Source organism: Arachis stenosperma, chromosome 6 (assembly GCF_014773155.1).
Source record: "Arachis stenosperma cultivar V10309 chromosome 6, arast.V10309.gnm1.PFL2, whole genome shotgun sequence".
Taxonomy (NCBI): domain Eukaryota; kingdom Viridiplantae; phylum Streptophyta; class Magnoliopsida; order Fabales; family Fabaceae; genus Arachis; species Arachis stenosperma.
In genome coordinates, this window is record NC_080382.1 from 79,940,820 (window position 1) to 79,965,037 (window position 24,218).

General features: G+C 35.7%; 1 pseudogene; it reads right to left on the reverse strand.

Moving 5' to 3' along the window:
- Window positions 1–5,527: 5,527 nt before the first annotated feature.
- LOC130934224 (casein kinase II subunit beta-1-like) lies at window positions 5,528–24,218 on the reverse strand (annotated as a pseudogene).

Here is a 24,218-nt window from a genome sequence, read left to right on the forward strand (position 1 = left end):
GCGCCATTTATGCATCAGGAAGGGCCAACGTTGGCGCTGAAGTTAGCCCCCTAACTTTGGCACCAACGTTGGCATCAGTAAAATGGGTTTGCTGATATGAAAAGTTGGCCTCAAAGTTAGCCCTCTAACTTTGACTCAAACTTTGAATCCAACTTTGCAAAACTCAAATCCGGTTCAAATGGTTCGCTTGGGTTTCTCTCCAAACTTCAAGAGCAATTAACCAAGGCCTCTTTCAACCCAATTCCACCAAGAGCAAAGGCCCAACTCAAGGCTTGAAGATCAATTGAAGAAGTGTATAAATAGGCTAGAATTCAAGTTAGTCAGGAAGTTCCCTTTTATGATTTTTCATAGAGCTTTCCTTTTGTTTTAGTTACAGAGTGATATTGAGTTTCTTAGTTTGGGGGAAGGAGAATTCCATTCTCTTCCCCTTAGCTTTATTGCTTTCAATTTCAATTACAATTGTCTCGGATCTTGGGTTGGAGAATTGAAGGAATTCTGTTTCAATCTCATCCTTGGATCTCTCTTTTTCTTTTTCTGCTTAATTGAATTTAGCTTTATGTCAATTGTTCTTCTTCTATTTTCTTTGCAATTTACAATTCTCTTGCTATTGTTCTTGTTGGATCTAGGAAGGCATTGAGATCTAGACTTGGTTTTCTAGTCTCTGGGTCCTGAGATCTAATTTTCCCATTTCAATTCTCTGTTTCTTGCTTTAATTGTTCATTTACTTTTCTGTTTTGAATCTGATTCAACCCCAATTCCCATTTACTCTTCTGTTTGGTGCAATTTAACTTCTCTTTGTTTAATTCATGCAAATCCAAGTCCCAATCCCCTTTACATTTCAAGCTATTTACATTTCTTGTCATTTAAGATTCTTGCAATTTACATTTCTTGCTCTTTAAGTTTCTGCCATTTAATTTCTTGTTTCTTAAGATTCAGCACTTTAAATTTTGTTATCTTTAAATTCATGCCAATTTCCCATTCCCTATACTTTCAATGCAATTTAAATTCTGCAATTCATCAATCAATCAACCAAATCTTGATTCGCTTGACTAAATCAACCACTAAACTAAAATTGCTCAATCCTTCAATCCCTGTGGGATCGACCTCACTCCCGTGAGTTTTTATTACTTGATGCGACCCGGTGCACTTGCCGGTTAGATTGGTGTTGTTTTGGGAGAGATTCTTGTCTCCACCAAAATAATCCCATCAACTTTCTAGTCACGTATTCACACGAACCCAAGTAGACACGGGTTGTTGTCAGGTACGCGGTCCTAGTATGATGAACAGAGCTAATTGTCACTAATCATCCTATTCACCATGTTGAATAACGAGTGTTTGGGCTAATCTTTGATGAGATCCACATGCTAGGAGGCCTCTAGGGCATTGAACGCTGGCTAGGGGGTCCTCTATGGGTGTTTGGACACTAGGCTCTGCTACTTGGGCGCTGGACGCCTGGAAAGGGGCAGGAAGCTAGCGTTGTACACCAGTTTTAGGCCTTCTAATATAAAGCAAAGGATAAACTATTATACATTTTTGGAAAGATCTAGAAGTCAACTTTTCATAGCCATTGAGAACGCTCCATTTGAATTTTTGTAGCTCTAGAAAAGCTCTTTCGAATGCAAGGAGGTCAAATTTGAACAACATCTGCAGTGCTTTCTCTGTCTCTGAATCAGACTTTTGCTCCAGCTCCTTAAATTCAGCTAGAAAATACCTGAAATTGTACAAAAATACACAAACTCAAAGTAGAATCCAAAAATGTGAATTTAACACTAAAACCTATAAAAACTTAATAAAAACTAAACAAAACATATTGAAAACTATATGAAAACTTTTGCCAAAAAGCGTATAAAATATCCGCTCATCAGTTTGCTATGGTATTCTCCAACCCGGTAGACTAAGGACTAATCCGCCAAGGTGGGTTGCTGTATGTACAAGATGGGATTTGAACTCTCGACATTTGTTTAAGCGAACTAGTGAACAAACCACTAAACCAATCCAACTAACGATATAAATATAACATGCAAATAAATATGTTGAAAGTTACCTACAGCAAAAGCAATAATTATAACACTAAGCATAAAAAAAATAATACGCATTACTAATAGTGACACTAACGATATAAACCTACCCTAACAAAAAAAAATAACGCTATCATAGAAATGCACCTAAATCATCTAAAAATTTAAAAATGAGATAGATACAAAATCGATAACCAAAAGATTCTGACACTAATAAAATAGTACCTGACATTTGTTATTGATAAAATAATCTTTAAAAAATTTTAAAATTTGACAATAATCCTAATAACATGTTATAACAATAATGCTAATAACATGTTATTTATTGCATATAATCTTGCATTTCTATCAATCAAATATAAAAAAAATGACATATTAAATACTTACAAATTTTGGATTGTTGAGATGTCTATGAATATATTCTTTTGGTTTTATAATATTTTGAATCATTGTAAACTATAAATTTGAACTAATCTCTTCTAACACTTCAACAATAACTACCTTCTCTTCCAACATTTCTAAACCCTTCTCTGTCAAAACTTATCTTTCTCTCCCTTAATGAAAATGATGAGTTTCCTACCTAACAGGTCAAGAACTAATCCACCGTAGTACTGAGCTCCATTTAAGGGTTTACCTCTAGCCAATTGATTGCTGCATGCACAAAGTGGGATTCAAACCCCCAACTCTTATTTAAGCAGACTAGTAAACTAACCAATAGACCAACCTAACTTAGTTTATAACCTATATTTTATAACCTTCTTAATCTCTCATAGTTAAATCACACTTCACATGCAAGACACATGTCAACTACAGAGCCATCTGGCTATGTGAAAGAAATATGCTGTAGAGCATGCAAATTTGTAGCTGCAGTCTTGTCCAATTAGCCCCGTCGGTGGAACACGTGTGATGAGCGGATATTTTATACGCTTTTTGTATAGTTTTCATATAGTTTTTAATAGGTTTTACTTAGTTTTTATTAAGTTTTTACAAGTTTTAGTGTTAATTTCACATTTTTGGATTCCACTTTGAGTTTGTGTATTTTTGTATCTTTTCAGGTATTTTCTGGCTGAATTTGAGGAGATGGAGCAGAAGTCTTATTCAAAGACAGAGAAAGCACTGCAGATGCTGCCCAGATCTTACCTTCCTGCACTCGGAAGAGATTTTCTGGAGATACAGAAGGTCAAATGGAACGTTCTTAATGACTATGGAAATCTGACTTCTAGAGATTTCTAGCAATGTATAATAGTCTATACGTTGTTTCGGATTAGAAGGCCCAAAACTGGCGTCCAACGCCAGCTTTGTGCCCTTTTCTGGCATCCAACGCCCAAGGAAGTAGAGCCCAATGTCCAAACACCCAGAGATGACTCCCTAGCTGGCGTTCCACATCCAAGAGACCTCATAGCACGTGGATCTCATCAAACTCAGCCCAAACACTTACCAAATAGGCCCCAGAAGTGGACTTTAGCACTAAAAAGACTGTTGTACCCTTACTAGTCAATAGCTTAGTATTTAAGAGATTTTATTCATGTCATATGAATAACTTACATCACTTTTCTCATTATACATGTTTATCATTGTTTTTTTACCTTAGTATGAGTTTCTAAACCTCCTAGGTTGAGGGGAGGAGCCCTGCTGAGTCCTATGAATTAATAAAAGTACTATTGTTTCTTCTTCGATGCGTGTTTGATCTATCTCTAAGATGTGTATCCAAACTTCATTGTGGTGAATAGGATGATCTAACCAATTAGCTCTGTTCATCACATTAAGTCGAACGTGCCTAACAAACACCCGCGTCTACTTGGGTTCGTGTGAGTACCTGGAAGAAAAGCACGAGCCAACAGCTATGTTTATACATCTCTCAGACGGTTAATCCATGATTTTGTTGGGGACTTCTCGAGACACCAGTTCAGCTGATTTTCGGGGAGATTAGGGTCTCCGTGGTATAGGCTAGAATCCAAGAAGCAGTGTTCTTTGATCCGAAAGATTCGACCTTGTCTATGGCATTTTGAGTAGGATCGCCAGAAGAATGACGTGCTAAGAGCTTCACCCTCCATTGGATTGAATGACCAAGGGCCCTGGCATTCATTCTGTAGTAGAGGAGATCAAAGACCACGGGCAATGGATTTGATCACTTATAGCCTGCCATAGAAGAAGATCATTCACAAGCAAAGAAGATAATAGTACCAGAGTTAATTCAGAAAGACAAGGCAATTCCGACTCTTAACTCAATTCCCATCATATAATTCCTATTATTTTATCCAAGCATTTATGACATTTAATCAATCAACATACAATCAACGAACTTCTGATTCCGCCTGACTAAGACCTGTAAGACAACCATAGCTTGCTTCAAGTCACAATCCGTGTGAGATCGACCCTGACTTGCTCAGGTATTACTTGGACGACCCAGTGCACTTGCTGGTACTGCTGTTGTACGAAAAGGTAAAGGCTCTTGCGTACACGCGTACCAACGTGTCGGCTTCAAGGCATGTGCAAAAGGAAGTGTGTCGATTGTTCAAAATTCTTAGAATTCTTTAGTTTCAATACCATTTATATTAAATCATTAAGAAATAGATAGCGTGCCTGAATTCATAAGTACGATTAAAAGAGTTTGGTTCTTTGATCTTTGTCAACCAAAGCCTTTTGTATCCCTAATAGAATTTAATCGCAACTCCTTTGATGAAAAATGAAATGAAAAGGCGGCTTTGATATATTGGGAACTCAAATCCTGAAATCACTATTTATATTTGAGTGTAGTACCTATTAAATCCTAAAACCTAAATAAAATAGTATCTTTAGTTTTATTCTCATTTAATTCTAAATAAAAAATAATAATGACTTATTCAATTTAGTATTTATAACAATAAATAAATTATCATTATATAAATCATTTAATATGAAATAACTTAATTTATGATTATAATTAATATATATATTACTCATAAATATATTAAAAAATTAATTTCCTAACATCTGCAGCTTGCCACCGACGAGAAGCTGCTCCATCTATATCCGGGGTTCAACATGTATAACATCATTTTAATTTCCATTTTAAATTAATTTCTTAAAAGTTTTGTGTTTTTTTTTCTTTTTTCTTTTTTCTAACACTAAATCGGCAGCAGCAAGTTGTACTTGGTAAAAAGATTTATAAGAAAAATCATAGTAAATAGTTATTTGTGTATAAGAGCCATTTAAGAGCCATTTGTGTATAAGATATATCCCTAAAACAACAAATCACACTATTTTTTTAGTTAAATAACAAATCTTCTAATATATTTAAAATAAAAGTAAATAGTTATTTCTAACCATAAAAGATTCATATGCTAAAAAAATTAATTATAAAATATTAAAACTGAAGTTATACCCATGTAAGATAAGTTTTGTTTGACAAAAATAATCAATCATTAAATTTTTTTATAATTCCGTAGATACCCTTTTCCTTTCTTTTTTTTCTTTGTCTTCTTTCGATAACCACTACCACCACCACTTCCGTTGCAAAATCCAACATCCTACGTGTCACCATGGGAGGATTCAACATCTTAAATCAAATCAAGAGCGTAACCATAATAAAGTAGTTGATTGCTTGGTGGACGAAATTGTGATCATCAAAGTTGGTCTCTTTGTTATTGTATGGAATCATTATTGTGGCTCTATGCTATGTGTGGACACAACTCCATTCAACTTAACCAGCAAGTGTACTGGGTCATCCAAGTAATACCTTACGTGAGTAAGGGTCGATTCCGCAGAGATTGTTGGTATGACGCAAGCTATGGTCACCTTGTAAATCTCAGTCAGGCGGATTATAATTGATTATTGGGTTTTCGAAAATAATAAATAATAAATAATAAACTTAAAATAAAGATAAAGTTACTCATGTATTCCCATGGTGGGAATTTCAGATAGGTGTATGGAGATGCTGTGCTCCTTCTGAATCTCTGCTTTCCTACTGCTCAAATTACAGTTTTCTTACATCATTCCTTTCCATGGCAAGCTGTATGTAGGGCATCACTGTTGCCAATGGCTACATCCCATCCTCTCAGTGAAAATGGTCCAAATGTTCTGTCACAGCACGGCTAATCATCTGTCGGTTCTCAATCAGGTTGGAATAGAATCCCTTGATTCTTTTGCGTCTGTCACTAACGCGCAGCGTTCAGGAGTTTGAAGCTCGTCACAGTCATTCAATCCCGGAATCCTACTCAGAATACCACAGACAAGGTTAGACTTTCCGGATTCCCATGAATGCCGCCATCAATTCTAGCTTATACCACGAAGATTCTGATTAAGGAATCCAAGAGATATGCGCCCGGTCTAAGGTAGAACGGAAGTGGTTGTCAGTCACGCGCGTTCATAGGTGAGAATGATGATGAGTGTCACGGATCATCACATTCATCAAGTTGAAGTGCAACGAATATCTTAGAATAGGAATAAAGAGAATTGAATAGAAAATAATAGTAATTGCATTGAAACTTGAGGTACAGCAAAGCTCCACACCCTTAATCTATGGTGTGTAGAAACTCCACCGTTGAAAATACATAAGTGAAAGGTTCAGGCATGGCTGAATGGCCAGCTCCCATTATCTGAGAACTAAACGTCACAAGATGTCTAATACAATAGTAAATTATCCTATTTATACTAGACTAGCTACTAGGGTTTACATGAGTAAGTAATTGATGCATAAATCCACTTCCGGGGCCCACTTGGTGTGTGTTTGGGCTGAGCTTGATCTATCCACGAGCTGAGGTTTCTTTTGGAGTTCAACGCTAAGTTGTAACGTGTTTTGGGCGTTCAACTCCGGGTCGTGACGTGTTTCTGGCGTTTTACTCCAGACAGCAGCATGGAACTGGCGTTGAGCGCCAGTTTACGTCGTCAATTCCCGAATAAAGTATGAACTATTATATATTGCTGGAAAGCTCTGGATGTCTACTTTTCAACGCCGTTGAGAGCGCGCCATTTGGAGTTCTGTAGCTCTAGAAAATCCATTTCGAGTGCAGGGAGGTCAGATTCCAACAGCATCAGCAGTCCTTTGTCAGCCTCCTATCAAAGTTTTGCTCAAGTCCCTCAATTTCAGCCAGAATTTACCTGAAATTACAGAAAAATACACAAACTCATAGTAAATTCCAGAAATGTAAATTTAACATAAAAACTAATGAAAACATCCCTAAAAGTAGCTTGAACTTACTAAAAACTACCTAAAAACAATGCCAAAAAGCGTATAAATTATCCGCTCATCACAACACCAAACGTAAAATGTAGCTTGTCCCCAAGCAACTGAAAATCAATTAGGATAAAAAGAAGATAATATACTATAAATTTCAAAATATCAATGAATATTAATTTTAATTAGATGAGCGGGACTTGTAGCTTTTTGCTTCTGAACAGTTTTGGCATCTCACTTTTTCCATTGAAGTTTAGAATGATTGGCTTCTCTAGGAACTTAGAATTTCGGATAGTGTTATTGATTCTCCTAGTTAAGTATGTTGATTCTTGAACACAGCTACTTATGAGTCTTGGCCGTGGCCCTAAGCACTTTGTTTTCTAGTATTACCACCAGATACATAAATGCCACAGACACATAACTGGGTGAACCTTTTCAGATTGTGACTCAGCTTTGCTAGAGTCCCCAGTTAGTGGTGTCCAGAGCTCTTAAGCACACTCTTTTTGCTTTGGATCACGACTTAAACCACTCAGTCTCAAACTTTTCACTTGGACCTGCATGCCACAAGCACATGGTTAGGGACAGCTTGATTTAGCGGCTTAGGCCTGGATTTTATTTCCTTGGGCCCTCCTATCCATTGATGCTCAAAGCCTTGGATCCTTTTTACCCTTGCCTTTTGATTTTAAGGGCTATTGGCTTTTTCTGCTTGCTTTTTCTTTCTTTCTTTCTATTTTTTTTCGCAAGCCTTTGCTTTTTCACTGCTTTTTCTTGCTTCAAGAATCAATTTTATGATTTTTCAGATCATCAATAACATTTCTCTTTGTTCATCATTCTTTCAAGAGCCAACAGTTTTAACATTCATAAACAACAAGATCAAAAATATGCATTGTTTAAGCATTCATTCAGAAAACAAAAAGTATTGTCACCACATCAGTATAATTACACTAAATTCAAGGATAAATTCGAAATTCATGTACTTCTTGTTCTTTTGAATTAAAAACATTTTTTCATTTAAGATAGGTGAAGGATTAATGGAATTATTCATAACTTTAAGACATAGTTACTAAACACTAATGATCATGAAGTAGAGACACAAAACATAAATGAACACAACATAAAAACCGAAAAGCAGAAAGAAATAAGAACAAGGAATGAATCCACCTTAGTGGCATCTTCTTCTTGAAGGACCAACAATGTCCTTGAGCTCTTCTATGTCCCTTCCTTGCCTTTGTTGCTCCTCCCTCATTGCTCTTTGATCTTCTCTTATTTCATGGAGAATGATGGAGTGCTCATGATGTTCCACCCTTAATTGTTCCACATTGTAGCTCAAATCTTCTAAGGAAGTGTTGAGTTGTTCCCAATAGTTGTTGGGAGGAAAGTGCATCCCTTGAGGCATCTCAGGGATTTCTTGATGATGAGCTTCCTCATGCATCTCTTGAGATCCGTGGAGGGTCTCTCTTGCTTGCTCCATCCTCTTCTTGGTGATGGGCGTATCGTCTTCAATGGGGATGTCTCCTTCTATGATAACTCCAGCTGAGTAACATAGATGGCAAATAAGGTGAGGAAAAGCTGCCTTGCCATGGTGGAGGGCTTTTCGGCTATTTTGTAGATTTCATTGGAGATGACTTCATGAACTTCTACTTCCTCTCCAATCATGATACTATGAATCATGATGGCCCGATCCACAGTAACTACAGATCGGTTGCTAGTGGGAATAATGGAGCGTTGAATGAACTCCAACCATCCTCTAGCCACAGGCTTGAGGTCTAGTCTTCTTAGTTGAACTGGCTTGTCTTTGGAGTCTCTTTTCCATTGAGCTCCTTCCACACATATGTCCATAAGGACTTGGTCCAACCTTTGATTAAAGTTGACCCTTCTAGTGTAGGGGCGTTCATCTCCTTGCATCATTGGCAAGTGGAACGCCAACCTCACATTTTCCGGACTAAAATCTAAGTATTTCCCCCGAACCATTGTGAGATAATTCTTTAGACTCGGGTTCATACTTTGATCATGGTTCTTAGTGATCCATGCATTGGCATAGAATTCTTGAACCATTAAGATTCCGACTTGTTGCATGGGGTTGGTTAAGACTTCCCAACCTCTTCTTCGGATTTCATGTCGGATTTCCAGATACTCATTTTTCTTGAGCTTGAAAGGGACCTCCGGGATCACCTTCTTCTTTGCCACAACATCATAGAAGTGGTCTTGATGGCTTTTGGAGATGAATCTTTCCATCTCCCATGACTCGGAGGTGGAAGCTTTTGTCTTCCCTTTTTCTTTTCTAGAGGATTCTCCGGCCTTAGGTGCCATTGATGGTAATGGAAAACAAAAAAATATTATGCTTTGACCACACCAAACTTAAAATATTGCTCGCCCTCGAGCAAGAGAAGAAAGAAGAGAAGAAGAAGAAGAAGAAGAAAATATGGAGGAGAGTGAGGGGAGATGGATTCGGCCAAGGTATAGAAGAGGGGGTTTTGTTGTGTGAAAATGAAGTAGAATGGAAGGGTATATATGGAGGGGAGAGGGTGTAGATTCAGTTATTTAGGGTGGGTTTGGGTGGGAAAGTGTTTTTGAATTTTGAAGGTAGGTGGGATTTATGGGAAAGAGTGGATGGATGTGAGTGGTGAAGGGGGTAATTGAGAAGAGAGATTGAAGTTGTTGGGAAGTGTGTTTTGGGGAAGAGTGTTATAGGATTAGGAGGTAAGGTAGGAATATGTTAGGTGGGGATCCTATGGGGTCCACAAATCCTGAGATGATCCTGTGGGGTCCACAGATCCTGAGGTGTCAAGAATTTACATCCCTGCACCAATTAGGCATGTAAAATGCCTTTGCATACCATTCTGGCGTTTAAACGCCGAGATGATGCACACTCTGGGCGTTCAACGCCCATGTGTAGCATGTTTCTGGCGTTGAATGCCAGTTCCATGCTTGTTACTGGCGTTCAACGCCAGCTTTCCTCAAGGCACATTCCTGGCATTCAAACGCCAGAATGTTGCTTGTTTCTGGCGTTCAGCGCCAGATTCATGCTCTGTTCTGGCATTGAACGCCAGCCAGATGCTCCTTACTGGCGTTGAACGCCAATATGTCCTCCCTCCAGGGTGTGATTTTTCTTCTGCTGTTTTTGATTCTGTTTTAAATTTTTATATTTTTTTCGTGACTCCACATGATCATGTACCTAATAAAACACAAAATAACAATAAAATAAAATAAAAATTAGATAAATAAAAAAATAAAAAATTGGGTTGCCTCCCAACAAGCGCTCTTTTAATGTCATTAGCTTGACAGTGGGCTCTCATGGAGCCACAAAGGTGATCAGGTCAATGTTGTATAGTCCCAACACCAAACTTAGAGTTTGGATATGGGGTCTTAACACCAAACTTAGAGTTTGGTTGTGGCCTCCCAACACCAAACTTAGAGTTTGACTGTGGGGGCTCTTCTTGACTCTGTACTGAGAGAAGCTCTTCATGCTTACTCTCCTTTGTCACAGAGGGATGGCCATGTGTCTTAAACACAAGGTAGTCTCCATTCAATTGAAGGACTAATTCACCTCTGTTGACATCTATCACAGCTCCTGCTGTGGCTAGGAAAGGTCTTTCAAGGATGATGCACTCATCCTCTTCCTTCCTAGTGTCTAAGATTATGAAATCAGCAGGGATGTAAAGGCCTTCAACCTTTACTAACACGTCCTCTACTACTCCATAAGCTTGTCTTAATGACTTGTCTGCCAATTGTAATGAGAACAAGGCAGGTTGTACCTCAATGATCCCCAGCTTCTCCATTATAGAGAGTGGCATAAGATTTATCCCTGACCCCAGATCACATAGAGCTTTTTCAAAGGTCATGGTACCTATGGTATTAAGAACTTGCCAGGATCTTGTCTCTTTTGAGGTAAAATTTGCTGAATCCAGGTATCTAGTTCACTAATGAGCAAGGGAGGTTCATTTTCCCAAGTCTCATTACCAAACAACTTGGCATTCAGCTTCATGATAGCTCCTAAATATTGAGCAACTTGCTCTCCAGTCACATCTTCATCCTCATCAGAGGAAGAATAGTCTTCAGAGCTCATGAATGGCAGAAGGAGATTTAATGGAATCTCTATGGTCTCTATATGAGCCTCAGATTCCTTTGAATCCTTACTAGGAAACTCCCTCTTGCTTGAGAGACGTCCCAGGAGGTCCTCCTCACTAGGATTTTCGTCCTTCTCCTCCCTTGTGCATTCGGCCATATTGATCACATCAATGGCCTTGCACTCTCCTTTTGGATTCTCTTCTGTAATGCTTGGGAGAATACTGGGAGGAGTTTCAATGACTTTCTTACTCAGCTGGCCCACTTGTGCCTCCAGATTTCTGATGGAGGATCTTGTTTCACTCATGAAACTGAAAGTGGCTTTTGATAGATCAGAGACTAAATTTGCTAGATTAGAGGAGCTTTGTTCAGAATTCTATGTCTATTGCTGAGAAGATGATGGAAAAGGCTTGTTATTACTGAGCCTATTTCTTCCACCATTATTAAAGCCTTGTTGAGGCTTTTGTTGATCCTTCCATGAGAAATTTGAGTGATTTCTCCATGATGAGTTATAGGTGTTTCCATAAGGTTCGCCCATGTAATTAACCTATGCTATTGCAGGGTTCTCAGGATCATAAGCTTCTTCAGAAGCTGCCTCTTTAGTACTGTTGGATGCATTTTGCCATCCATTCAGACTTTGAGAGATCATGTTGACTTGCTGAGTCAACACTTTGTTCTGAGCCAATATGGCATTCAGAGCATCAATTTTAAGAACTCCCTTCCTCTGAGGCGTCCCATTATTCACGGAATTCCTCTCAGAAGTGTACATGAATTGGTTATTTGCAACCATGTCAATGAGTTCTTGAGCTTCTGCAGGTGTTTTCTTTAGGTGAATGGATCCACCTGCAGAATGGTCCAATGACATTTTCGAAAACTCAGATAGACCATAATAGAATATATCTAATATGGTCCATTCTGAAAACATGTCAGATGGATACCTTTTGGTCAACTGCTTGTATCTTTTCCAAGCTTCATAGAGGGATTCACCATCTTTTTGTTTGAAGGTCTGAACATCCACTCTAAGCTTGCTCAGCTTTTGAGGAAGAAAGAATTTATCCAAGAAGGCTGTGACCAGCTTACCATATTCTAGCTCTATCTCTTACAGCAAAAGGGAAAAGCATGAGTCTGTAGACTTCAGGATCTACTCCATTTGTCTTAACAGTCTCACAAATCTGCAAGAACTCAGTTAAAAACTGGTAAGGATCTTCAGATGGAAGTCCATAAAACTTGCAGTTCTGTTGCATTAAAGCAACTCGTTGAGGTTTAAGCTCAAAATTGTTGGTTCCAATGGCAGGAATGGAGATGCTTCTTCCATCAAATTTGGACGTTGGTTTTGTGAAGTCACCAAGCATTCTCCTTGCATTATTGTTGTTGGGTTCGGCTGCCATTTCCTTCTCTTGTTCGAAAATTTCTGAAAGGTTACCTTTAGATTGTTGTAATTTAGCTTCTCTTAGTTTCTTCTTCAGAGTCCTTTCAGGTTCAGGATCAATTTCAACAAGAGTACCTTTTTCCTTGTTCCTGCTCATATGAAAGAGAAGAAAACAAGAAAAGAAGAGGAATCCTCTATGTCACAGTATAGAGATTCCTTTATGTTAGTAGAAGAAAGGGGAGAAGAGTGAAGAAGAATGGGTTCGGATTTTTAGATGAAGAGAGGTGAAGAGAAGTGTTAGTAAATAAATAATTAAATAGAATAAGAAAAGAGAGGGAGAATTCGAAAATTAATTTTTGAAAAGGAGTTAGTAATTTTGAAAATTAAAGATAAGATATAATTAAAATTAAAATTTAAAACAATTAAAAAGAATTTTTGAAAAAGAGAGAGGTATTTTCGAAAATTGAAGAGGGAAAAGTAGTTAGGTGGTTTTGAAAAAGATAAGAAACAAACAAAAAGTCAAATAGTTAGTTGAAAAAGATATTAAAATCAAATTTGAAAAGATTAGAAGATAAGAAGTTAGATAAGATATTTTGAAATCAAATTTTGAAAAAGATAAAATTTTGAAAGAGATATGATAAAAGATAAAAAGATTTAATTTTTAAATTTAAAATTACTTACTTCACTAACAAGAAACTACAAGATAAGATTCTAGAACTTAAAGATTGAACCTTTCTTAACAAGAAAGTAACAAACTTCAAATTTTTGAATTAATCACATTAATTGTTAGTGAGTTTTCGAAAATTTGATATAAAGATAAGAAAAAGATTTTGAAAATATTTTGAAAAAGATTTTTGAAAATTTTCGAAAAAACAAAGATAAAATTGAAAAGATATGATTTTTGAAAAAGATTTTGAAAAGATAAGATTTTAAAATTTTTGAAAATTTGACTTGACTTGTAAGAAACAACTAATTTTGAAAATTTTTGACTAAATCAACACAAATTTTCGAAAATTATGAGAGAAATAAGGGAAAGATATTTTTTTGATTTTTTGAATTTTTAATGATGAGAGAGAAAAACACAATTATGACCCAAAACATAAAAAATTTTGGATCAAAACACATGATGCATGCAAGAACAATATGAATGTCAAGATGAACACCAAGAATACCTTGAAGATCATGATGAACATCAAGAACATATTTTTGAAAAATTTTTGATGCAAAGAAAACATGCAAGACACTACACTTAGAAATCATTAATGCATGGACTCTAACAAACGAAAAATGCATATGAAAAACAACAAACAACACAAAATAAGAAATCATCAAGATCAAACAAGAGGATTTACCAAGAACATCTTGAAGATCATGAAGAACACTATGAATGCATGAAATTTTCGAAAAATGCAAGAAAAAAATTTTTAAAGCATGCAATTGACACCAAACTTAAAAATTGACTCAGGACTCAAACAAGAAACACAAAATATTTTTGGTTTTTATGATTTTCTAATTTTTTTTGGATTTTTATTAATTTTTTTTCGAAAATATTTCTGAAAAAAAAAACGAAAAAGAAAAGAAAAATTTTGAAAAAGATTTTTGAAAAGTTTTTGAAAAGAAAATTACCTAATCTGAGCAACAAGATTAACCGTCAGTCGTCCAAACTCGAACAATCCCCGGCAACGGCGCCAAAAACTTGGTGGACGAAATTGTGATCATCAAAGTTGGTCTCTTTGTAATTGTATGAAATCATTATTGTGGCTCTATACTATGTGTGGACACAACTCCGTTCAACTTAACCAGCAAGTGTACTGGGTCATCCAAGTAATACCTTACGTGAGTAAGGGTCGATTCCACAGAGATTGTTGGTATGAAGCAAGCTATGGTCACCTTGTAAATCTCAGTCAGGTGGATTATAATTGATTATTGGGTTTTCGAAAATAATAAATAATAAATAATAAACTTAAAATAAAGATAAAGTTACTCATGTATTCCCATGGTGGGAATTTCAGACAGGTGTATGGAGATGCTGTGCTCCTTCTGAATCTCTGCTTTCCTACTGCTCAAATTACAGTTTTCTTACATCATTCATTTCCATGGCAGGCTGTATGTAGGGCATCACCGTTGTCAATGGCTACATCCCATCCTCTCAGTGAAAATGGTCCAAATGCTCTGTCACAGCACGGCTAATCATCTGTCGGTTCTTAATCAGGTTGGAATAGAATCCCTTGATTCTTTTGCGTCTGTCACTAACGCCCAGCCTTCAGGAGTTTGAAACTCGTCACAGTCATTCAATCCCGGAATCCTACTCAGAATACCACAGACAAGGTTAGACTTTTCGGATTCCCATGAATCCCGCCATCAATTCTAGCTTATACCACGAAGATTCTGATTAAGGAATCCAAGAGATATGCGCCCGGTCTAAGGTAGAACGGAAGTGGTTGTTAGTCACGCGCGTTCATATGTGAGAATGATGATGAGTGTCACGGATCATCACATTCATCAAGTTGAAGTGCAACGAATATCTTAGAATAGGAATAAAGAGAATTGAATAGAAAATAATAGTAATTGCATTGAAACTTGAGGTACAGCAGAGCTCCACACCCTTAATCTATGGTGTGTAGAAACTCCACCGTTGAAAATACATAAGTGAAAGGTTCAGGCATGGCCGAATGGCCAGCCCCCATGATCTGAGAACTAAACGTCCCAAGATGTCTAATACAATAGTAAATTATCCTATTTATACTAGACTAGCTACTAGGGTTTACATGAGTAAGTAATTGATGCATAAATCCACTTCCGGGGCCCACTTGGTGTGTGTTTGGGCTGAGCTTGATCTATCCACGAGCTGAGGCTTCTTTTGGAGTTGAACGCCAAGTTGTAACGTGTTTTGGGCGTTCAACTCTGGGTCGTGATGTGTTTCTGGCGTTTTACTCCAGACAGCAGCATGAAACTGGCGTTGAGCGCCACTTTACGTCGTCAATTCCCGAATAAAGTATGGACTATTATATATTGCTGGAAAGATCTGGATGTCTACTTTCCAAAGCCGTTGAGAGCGCGCCAGTTGGAATTTTGTAGCTCCAGAAAATCCATTTCGAGTGCAGGAAGGTCAGATTCCAACAGCATCAGCAGTCCTTTGTCAGCCTCCTATCAGAGTTTTGCTCAAGTCCCTCAATTTCAGCCAGAATTTACCTGAAATCAAAGAAACATACACAAACTCATAGTAAAGTCTAGAAATGTGAATTTAACATAAAAACTAATGAAAACATCCCTAAAAGTAGCTTGAACTTACTAAAAACTACCTAAAAATAATGCCAAAAAGCATATAAATTATCCGCTCATCATTGCTCAATCCACAAAGGTTGAAGTCATCCTAGATGTAATCATCATCTACCTCACAGAAGAACTCGTTCCCTCTCAAATTATAGAATCATGAGATCTACGATGTGTCATCTCCATCAGAACCACTAACATTAGACTCCTCGTTGTCAGTCTCAAATTTCTCGTCGGAAGCATTAGAGTACTTAGAGATAGTGGCAGAGGCGGTGGAGTGAGAGTCTCCGAGAGCTTGGTCAAGTGGGGAAGAAGACTTGCCAGATAAGAGAAATGAGGGTTTGGTCCCTACCGTTGATTGGCCTCGACCTCGATGTTGATGATGACGACGCTCCAGCTGCTTGTCGAGGATGTTGTTGATTCACTTACGATCAACCTCTGATTTAGTATTGATACCTCTCTCTCTCTCTCTCTCTCTCTCTCTCTCTCTCTCTCTCTCTCTCTCTCTCTCTCTCTCTCTCTCTCTCTCTCTCTCCAGCAGTTATTGGTTTTGTTTTTCCTCCGAGCTAGTTAGGGTTTCAAAAATTGGAGGAAGTACCATCAGATCCAACATAGTGGCAGTAAAGGGTGAATTTGGTGGTGTCGTTGCTGAGAACAGGGAGCCTTTCCTCTTGGGCGTAGGTCTTAAGGGCGGTGTCAATAACCGCCGCAACATGCTCCTCCTCATTCACCACAAATCGAATCGGATTCGCACTTCCAAACACATTGATGCTTAGCAAAAGAAAAGAAACTAGTTAAGGAACCAAAGAATGTGGATTCTCGTTCCAAAAGAAAGGAGGGAATTAGGATTTGTTAAATTAGCGTGAGAAAATTTAGGGGTTGAGGCGGATGTGACAGAAGTGATGGTAGTTATGGAAGGAAGACGAAGAAAAAAGAGAAAAGGATAAGGGTATTTACAAAATTATCAATTAAAATTTAACGATTGGTTATTCTTGTCGAACAAAACTTATATGTGTATAACTATAGTTTCAATTTTTTATGTTCACTTTTATCAACATCTGCATTATCCATGGTCAGAAATAGCTATTAACTCTTTAAAATAATTTGGAGTTAAACCCCAAAATGGTCCCTGAGATTAGCGTGGCACATTAAAATTGTCCTTGAGATTCCAATTGCACTAATTACGTCCCTGAGATTGACAAAAGTGCACCACGTTAGTCCCTGACCCATTTTCCATTAACGATGTGATGACATGGCTTGATGATGTGTGCTGTTAGTGACACATGTCGCTCCATAGATTGGCCACGTGTAACGTTATGATGATGTGGTGACCAGTGATATGTGGCATACTGATGTGGTTGGTTATGCCATGTGTCACAATGCTATTTGGCCACGTGTCCATTTGTGCTCTGTGTCGCAATAATATTTGTCCACGTGTCGTCCATTATGTCATCATTGTAGATGCACTAAATTAGTCCATCACTTTGCATTAAGTGACTCATTTTAGTCCCTAAAATTGAATATCATGCACCAAACTAGTCCCTTCACCAATTTTTTTTATTTTTTAAAAAAATTAAAATTTTCAATATCTTGGATGCACGAATTTCAATTCTATTTTTTCATATATCATTTAAATACAAGTGCTTTCATAAAAATTTTTAAAATTTTAGTTTTAATTATTTAATTTTTTATAATAATTTAATATTAGTAAATTTTGTAATATAAAAGTATGTTATTATAAAAAAAGAATTATATGATTGATTAGACACATTTTTCATCAAAAAAACATGTGTTTTTAACAAGAAATTAATAATTAAAATAAATATTTTTTTTGTTCTTATGAAATACACATTTTCGTTGTGTGTAAATGGGCTAGACTGAAGGCACTTCAAGCACCTCACTATCATCTCTGACCTCTTCGGTCTAGACGAAAGAGGTCGGAGATGGTAGTGAGGGTGCTTGAAATGCCTTCACGTCAATTCCAAGATGGCGGTTAGGGGTATTCGCAAGAGAAAAAATATTTTATAAAAGCACTTATATTTGAATAACATAGGAAAAAATAGAATTGAAATTAATGCATTCAAAGATATTGAGAATTTTAAATTTATAGAGAAAAATGAGAAAAAACTGGTGAATGGACTATCTCATTTAGGTGTTACTTATCGTACGAACCTACTTGGCTCTAGACTCGGATTTTATAAGCAAATATTAATATAAGCCTTGATCGATTCAGCGTAATTAACTTATTTATCATAAAAAAATCATCTAGTTGCTCGCAAGGTTAATACTCAAATCAATATCACAGATAAATACTTGGTAACATAAAATAACATATATACATATATATAAATATACACAGGAGTTAAGCTTAGAGATACATGTCATCTATCAAAAGCCGAGTGTAACACCAAGTTATATATACAGATACAAAAAAGGAAGTCGGTCCCAATCCTCGCATGGGTTTCCTAAACTGGAACCAACTACTAAGAGGTCATACCCCTCTAAAAGTACTACAAAAGCGAGGAAAAAGTAATACTACTGATCGTCAAAATGAGTAAAATGTCAGCTAGGTCAATCTCCGGAATGCCGGGATCGAAATGTGGATGATGTACCGAAATCCAAAACTCAACTGACTCTTCTGCCGATCCCATCTTGGGAGGGAGAGAAAGAAAGAAAAGAAGGGTGAGAACCTAGAGTTCTCAGCAAGGTAAACGGGGAACCTAGGGTCTTTGTCTCTAATTTGTCGTGAAACCGAAAAAGAACAAACATAGAGACACAGGGCACAAATATCCATTCAACGAGTAGATAGTATAAACAATTAGAAAATGGAAATAAACAATTCACAGGAAGTTCATATGCGCAAACAAGATGATGCATGCCTGTTCCTAGCGCAGGTCATGAGCTCATGAGTCGGTTGTCTACCTACAACTCGACGTTACTCGGAGCGAACCTGAATATGGTTCCTTTACTGTGTCAATTAGGCCTCCTTATAATAACATTTTAATGTGCATCATAGTAAGAAATAGTACTATCAGTTAGGCAAACATTCCCGCATTAGCAATCTCAGGCTATCCGTTAAGCGGGCTCTTTCGCATTAGCAGTCTGGCACAAGGCCCATTCAATATATACTTTTCTCAAATCATTTCCGTTACCATTACCCCTTTTACATATGACTCTCTATTTTTCTCTTCCTTTATTATATTCACATCACCAATATTATAAAACGTACCTCCGCATCACCGCCTAATTATACATACCTCCGCATCACTAATTATCCTTAAATCTTTCTTGGCTGTATTAATACTACTGTGTTAAAATCTAAAACTTGGTATTGAGGTAATTTGGTCTTAGTTTACACTTGTACTATCTCTTTTAAAAAGATGCTGTCACGATTTTTTTAAAAGTGCAGAAAAATAGCAGGGGGTAGTAAATTTGTAAAATGCCCTAAAAATCCAATTTTCACCCATTGCTTTTCAAAATTTATGACCTTATGCAAGACTCTTCTAGTTTTTCAATGAATCAAATTCTAGATCTTTATCATGTCACATGAAGAAGTTATGAGGTTAGAAACACAGCCATGCCTTTTAAAAATCTGTTTTCAAAATCCAGCAAGCAACTCACATTTTTTGCTATATATCTAATTGGTTAAAAAGATTTTTGACACAAAATTTAAACTAAATATTTTGGATACAAAAAGCTTGAAACTTCCATTGCTTTCAGCTCAAAAACGCTTCAGAATTGTAAATTAAGTGGGTTGGAAGTTGGTGCTTCTGCAGTAGAAAAACAGAATTTTCTGCAGAATCCATCAATCTTTAAAAACTGTTTCTTCCAAACTACTCATCAATAAATTCTGAATTTTTTATGAGACGCTCATAACACATTAAAATTTTATAGAAAAATAGTTTCATTCAAAAATAGGACCTGGTCTGCTTCCAAAAACTGGTCTATTCCACTGTCAATTATGCAGAAAATTCTGCCTTGGACCTTTTCAACAACCTTACATACCATAACTCACATTTGAACTTATATCCCTTCCAAAATCATATTTCCAACTTTTCTTCAGTTATCTAGGGTTGCTTTCACAACCAACATAACCTAAAAACCCAAACTCGACAATTTTTATAATTTCAAGTACCTAAACAAAGTCAAGCTTTCACCTTTCAGCATTATACCAAACATATCAATTCATATATCCTATCCATCATTCAAACACATACTAGAATCATATTTATCATCAGTCAAGCATATAATACTTCATCAATTCTCATCATAGGCACAGCCACAAAATTAACAATCTAATTATCCTAACCCTTACTTGGTGATGTCAAAAATTGATATGCTTTGCTCCTAAACTCACTTTCTTAACTACAACACCTAATGCATCATAATTTAATTTCATTCATCATTATCCTTAGGGTCTTAGGGCCAAACTCTGACCATCAGAAAAGAGGAGATGTAACTCTCACCTTCTCTGATCGAATGGCTCAGTGGAATAGAGAGACTAGAGGAACTTCCCTTGAGCTTCCTAAACTAGAAGAAATAGCAAGGCTGAATTGTTCAATAATGGTGAAACTGAATCGTATAGAAGCGAGGGAGAGCCAAGACTAGCTTACCCAGTAAAGAATTTCAATTCTATAAGGGTTAATAGAGGAAGAGGAGGGCTACATTCTTCAACCTCCTACCGAAATTGAAGGGAAGAGGAAGATGACAAGCTAACCGTATTTGTTGGGTCACTTTGGTTTTCACTCTTTCTCTCTTCCTTTTTTCAGTTTGTGTGTGAGAAAATGAATAAGTGGAATGAGGACAATGTAGTGAAGAACGGGTGTAAGCTTGCATGTTTGTTTTGTGGCTGATGTTGGTGAATAAGACAATACATGTACTTGAGTTTAATGACTAAGCATCTACTAGGTTAGTTAACCATGAGATGAAATCACGGTTTGAGAAGGGGAGAGGTGCTGTCCGTGGCAATAATGGAAAAGAAAGGAGTAACATTGTTGCTTCTAATCATGGTTAAATTATAATTGGCTTAGGTGAACTAATGGTTTAGTTGATCTTAAGATTTTTCATAAGAATGACTAAAGCATTAGTTTGATTTATCCTATGACAAAAGTATTTTGGGTTAAGAATAGAAATTGTGATCATCTACCAATTGTTGATTGACGATGCATTTATAATTATTCCTCTACTAATTTATTATTCAGTGAACTTAATAAATTAATAAAATAAAAGAAATTTGATTATAACGGTAATTAATTAATTACCCAAAACTTATCATTTGGAAAAGCTAAAAAGTTTTAGCACCATGAATTATAATTTTAACTTACTACCTATGCCAGATATATATTTAAACCTATTCATGTCGGCGAACATCATGAGAAATGAGAAATCTCAGGCCTCATGGGGTAGGATGGTTACAACATTCAATTTGTGGGACTAAAATGAGTCACTTAATGTAAAGTGATGGACTAATTTGTGCATCTACAATGATGACATAATGGACGACACGTGGACAAATACTGTTGCGACACGTGGCACAAACGAACACGTGACCAAATAGCATTGTGACACATGACACAACCATCCATATCAGCATGCCACGTGTCACTGGTCACTACATCATCATACCATTACATGTGGCCAAATTATGGAGTGACACGTGTCACTAACAGCTCACGTTATCAAGCCATGTCATTACGTCGTTAATGAAAAACGGGCCAGAAAGTCAGAGACTAACGTGGTGTATTTTTGTCAATCTTAAAGACGTCATTGGTGCAATTAGAATCTCAAAAACAATTTTAATGCACGACGCCAATTTTAAGGACCATTTTAAAACCTAATTCAAACAATTTGCGTGAGTTTTCATCACCGTGTTGTCGGATTTTTTATTTTTGTAAATTAAATAAATATAACAATTACCGAAATAAATAATTTAAAAATATTTACTGAAATAAATATCCATATCTTATCTCGTTTACACTGTAATTGAGATAATTTATATATATGTATTTTTTTTAAAAAATTGAAAATAATAAAAAATATTAATATTATTAATAATCCAAACTTTTTGCATGCAATTAGTACATAAAAAAGTTTATAGAAGAGATTAAAATGGATATGTTTAATCAATTAGTACTCAAAAAGGTTGATGGGACAGTGGGAAGAGAATTGAAACGGTTATCTTTCACGCTAATTATCTCTCACTATCCACGTGGAATATAACCGTTTTAATTCTTTTCCCACTATCACATCAATCTTTTCTAAAAATTGGCAAACGGTTATTTTTATTTTTTAAATTTAAATCAATTTAATTGGATCATAATTTAATTTAAATTTTTTAAAAATAGATATGTTTAATCAATTAGTACTCAAAAAAGAGCACATAAAAATTATTTGCCAATTGTTAGAAAAAATTGATGGGGATAATAGAAAGAGAATTGAAACGATTATCTCACGTGAGAGATAATAACCGTCTCAATTCTCTTCCTACTATCCCATCAAACTTTTTGAATACTAACTGATCAAACTTATCCATTTTAATCTCTCTTACCAACATTTTTATGTTCCAATTGCATGCTAAAAATTTATATTATTGATATTATTAATATTTTTTTTTATTTTTAAATTTCTTTTAAATATATGTATTACAATATAAACGAGATATATCCGTATTGCGTCCACCTGTTTTGTCTCATTTATACTGTAAACGAAATAAGAAAAGAATATTTATTTTAATAAAAATTTTTTAAATTATTTATTTCAGTAATTATTATAATTAATTTATTTATTAAAATAAAAAATTCCCGTCCCAATTGTGAATTTCAGAGAGACGACACAAACGCGGATCCCACAGTTTAGTGTGCAGTACTGTCCTCAAACAACTTAATTGATTTCAATTTCTATTAACAGTTTACCCTTTGAATTCTCAATTGTGGTTTCCCACTCTTTTTTGTCTATTGCTGCTTCTCATAATAATAATGCATAGTACTAGGGACCTACTAGAATTAATTAAGCATATTAATAATTTAGAATAACATTGCTAATGAAACATTTTTGTTTTAGCGTTTTACTTCTACAGAGAATATCAGTTCTAATTCCCAGTTGTTACTTGCTTTGCTTGCTACTTTGCTAGCTAGATGGTCCATCACTCCATCGTATTGTGGTTCTCTCGCAGCTTGATTTTATCTCTCACCCAAGGATATACATATAGCATTAAATTTATATACTCATAGAATATGGAAGAGGCCCCACAGGCATAAGTCACAGTAGACTGTGAAGTGTGCACATTACATTTGTAGTAGTTTGTTAAGAGGATCAAGCTTGGCTACTACTTTTATAGAATGCATGTTGGGTCCTTCATTGGATTCTTCTATGATCAACTAATAATTAATTGAAAACCATAAATGCCTTTGTAATCTATTTATAATATATTTTAAAAGAAAAATCAAAATAATTCTACAATTATTTTTAGATATTTGATATTGTTCTATTTTGTTATTACAATTTTTTCTTAAATAGTATAGTATTCTTTAATCTATATTTTTTTCTCTCATTTACTTTTTCAAAAGTGATTTAATGATGATAGACGATTATGAGAAAATTAACATTGACAATACTTATTAAAATCTAATTTAAAGAATAATTATTTAAAATAAATTATATAAAATCATAAGAGAGTTCATATATGTTAATTTATTCGTTTGATAAGAATTATCGTTATTTAATTTTTAAAAAAATTAAACCGAATTTTATCGAAAAGATAAAAGAAAATACTAAAAATAAGAGAACATCAATTTAGCACAATTGTAATTCTAAAACTTCTAAACAAGAGAGTTCTTCACAATATGTTAATATATACTTTTGATAAAAATTACCACTATATTTTTCAAATTTTAAATACAACATTTTACCATTAACACTACTAGAAAACTAGTTATTACAGACGGATATTTTTGACGGATTTTATCCCACGAAAATACAGACGAAATTTCAGAGAAATTTTTTGTCGGAAAATAAAAAAAAATGAATTAGCATAAATTACAGACGGAAAAGAAAATTCGTCGATAATTCTGTCGGAAAAATTAATTTTTTTTCGTGGGAAATGGTTACAGACGGATTTTCCATCTGTAACTAAATGGACAAAAACGGTGCGTTTTGTTAAATTATTACAGACGGAAAAATCCGTCTGTAATTTAAAAATTTCCATCGGTAATATTGACTTAAACCTAAACGTTGCTTCTATACCCTCGAGCTCCACAGTTACACTCCAAACGAGTTTCACAAGCAGCTTCAGACTCCATTCACACTCCAAATCTTGCTCCTCAGTGCCACATTCTTCCAT